Below are 3,103 nucleotides of genomic sequence, written 5' to 3'. Positions count from 1 at the left end.
GTTTAAATATCTCTGAATTGTTGATGTTGTAAAGGTCTTGAATTTGATTTTGTGACAGCTGTAATTTTTTTTTTAATTTACAAATATATGCTTTTTGTTGTCGGTAGGCAGAGTATAATTTTTTGTTTTCAGTTGTAAATGTTGACCTTTTAACTCTCAATTTTTGGGGCTTTGCTGTTGTACATTTTGTGGATTTCGGCTCTGGAATGGATTGTAATTCATTATGTTCTAGTGATTGCGGGCGAAAGGGTGAAGTTTAATTTGAGATAACGTAAGTCTCTTTTTGAAAGATTGTGGGAACGGCGCCTTTAATTAGTCTGTTATGAAACGTGCTTGTAAAATCTGATTCAATGAAATGATCTTCACACAAATAATGTCTGGTAGTTGAATATTGAATCGAATTAATGAGGTGTTTGTTTAAACTACTGAACTACATTTGACGACATGTTTTATCTTTTGGGAACTTGAAAAAATGCCTAGCGCCATGTACAAAATATTTGCTATTGCACAAGGGATAGCGACAAGTATAATTTGCTATATTTGTCATTTTGGGATGAAGTAATTATGAATTAATGATTAAATGAGCATTTACCGGAACAATTCGAATACCTATTAATTTAGAAACAACAAATTATTTATATTTATATACAAAGAACGTACATAAAAACCTATTAACTTAGTCGTTATGCACCAGCCTCGTGGTAATTACTAGTCTGGTATAAACGGTGGTATGCTACCGGTAAAAAAATAAATTCAATGTAACTAGATAATTATTATATTACACACATTTCAACTTACTTGCTTTTAGAATTTCTATGATCACAGACACAAAATGGATATAAACAAACTATCATTTAGACCACTACCGCCAAATGAAAGATTTATGACTAATGACGTTTTGGTTTTGTGCAGAACTAAAAACAGTGGCCTAGGACCTAGTGAGACATGGCTGCCAATATATGCGCAGAAACCAATCTGCATTAAAACCTGTTCCCAGCCCCGCGCATCTAAATGTGTTTCCTGATTTTCCTATTCAATGCAGTCTCGTTATCCCTTGTCTCTGGACTAAAGCGCGAGAGAAAAGAGCCTTGTATTGCGATCTCTCTTATAGTTGGTCGGCAGTGTCGCCAACGTCGTTCATCGAATCAACTAATTCTGGTGTCTTTATTGTTCTGTAGCTGATTGATGAACAGCGTTGCCAGACGTGCACCACAAATCGAAATGATGGATCCATGACAGGCGTTACTACGATGACTGCGGCTAATTGTAATTGTAGCCCCCTTGGAATGTTGTATTGTTTTGTTGTTGATTTCATTTCATTTCCCCCGTTGTTGCCAGATTTCAGCTGATTTGAGGCGTTATCATAGAAAGAGAGAGAGAGAAAATGAGAAAAATGTTATTATATATTTACCGAGTTATTTAAGATATCGATAAAATAAATTATTTCCGATTTAAAATGTCTACCAAAAATCAGTTTAAGATTTCTAATGTTGAAAGAATTTAAAAAAAATTAATTAAAATAATAAACTTTATAGTTTAAATAAATTTTACTTAATTAAAAACATGGTAACAATATGCGCAACGATATAAACAAACAAAATTAAATTTAAATAACCATTCTAATGTTAACTTAGCGGCAGTCTTTTAATTAAATTAATATTTTCAGACCGTAAAGTTTGCACTAAAGTTCTTATTTCGTTAGAAATATTAAAAATTCGTTCCTAAAGTTCTTCGATTGTATTCGGTCCCAGAAGTAAAAATCAAGCGCGTTTAAATCGGGAGATCTAGGAGGCGAGTTTATAGGAGCTTCTTGACCTCTAGCAATCCATCGGCCTGGAAAGTTTTGATTAAGCCGAAACAATTAAATTTTCTTGCGGGCAAACTAGTGCCCAGTCAAGTCTTTGACTGAGACCCAGGAAAGATAAGAATATCATAAGTACACGCAGTCAGGAAATCTTATCAGAATTAATAATAATAATTTTTCGGACTTTCCGTTTTTACAATGAAGCCTTAGCCTAATTATCACTTATTATTTATTGGGTCACGCGAGAAATTAGACATAACATTATTACAAACATGTATCATGCATCTTGAAATAATTTTAACAATTATAAATACATGTACATATCTTGGTACAAAAAGTGCCCATGTCACTATTTTGCGTTTTTAAGAAAAATATGCCAAAGTACTGACAAAAATGTAAATTTTATGTGGGAAAAATGTCGAAGACTCCTAGTATTATCTAGGGACCCGCATGTAAGCTTTCAAAAATAAATGTAAAGTAGCTATACTTTTCATTTTATTAAATTTTAGGTTGTGGTCGATTGTCATCCCATGGTACCTTACGTCGTTTTTCGGTTGTGTTATTTTTCCGTCTGCAGTTATTGTGGGGGAGTCAGCGTTGAGTCTGTGGTTCGTGACTTTGAATATAAAACTAACAGGAAGGAGTCTACGGTAAAATCAGTGCGACCGGAATGGAGGTTGGATATGGCCGACAAAGCGGCCGACTCTTTGGCAGTGGCGTAGGGCATTAGAATATGATAAAATGTGGAAAATATAGTATACACTGATAATATATTTGATAAAAAATGGGATCAACATAGGTTAATCTGTTGTAGTGAATTAATAAAGCTTGACGAGATTATACACATCCTTAAATTGGATTAATATGTAGTTATCTAGCGTCTAATTTAATTGAAGATCATTGAATTTAAAAATCTGAATAGTTTAAAAACAGGTGGCGGGGAAAGGCTAAATAAAAACAAACCACAATTACAATATATTAAATATATTAAGGAATTTTGAATTATTACAAGTACTTCCATAATGTAACATAAACTTATATTAAATTCTGAAGTCTATATGGTTAGGTACTTTTTTTTTACTTTAAAAATTTACGTAAATTAAACTTATTAACTATAACTATGTATTATATATAAAATAAGATAATTTTACTTTTTGTACACTAGTGTTTAATTATAAAGTATATATTCTTTCCCAAAAATTTCACATTTATAATAATCTTAAGCAAATATCTCAGAATAATAATATTAATCTTAATGATCAGCTGAAACCCCAATTTCTAATTACATCTAATATTAAC

General features: G+C 31.9%; 1 long non-coding RNA gene across 1 annotated transcript; it reads right to left on the bottom strand.

Annotated features, from left to right (window-relative positions):
* Nucleotides 1–616: 616 nt before the first annotated feature.
* Nucleotides 617–934, bottom strand: LOC109537109. The gene is made up of 2 exons (XR_002171893.2): nucleotides 799–934; nucleotides 617–733 (listed from the first exon to the last, which is right to left on the bottom strand). It is a non-coding gene; the product is annotated as an uncharacterized LOC109537109 (long non-coding RNA).
* Nucleotides 935–3,103: the final 2,169 nt, after the last annotated feature.

Source organism: Dendroctonus ponderosae, unplaced genomic scaffold (genome assembly GCF_020466585.1).
Source record: "Dendroctonus ponderosae isolate FM_Combo_2020 unplaced genomic scaffold, Dpon_F_20191213v2 Dpon_F_20191213_2, whole genome shotgun sequence".
NCBI lineage: Eukaryota > Metazoa > Arthropoda > Insecta > Coleoptera > Curculionidae > Dendroctonus > Dendroctonus ponderosae.
Note: the sequence above shows the minus strand (reverse complement) of the source record. Positions and strands in the feature narration are given on the sequence as shown.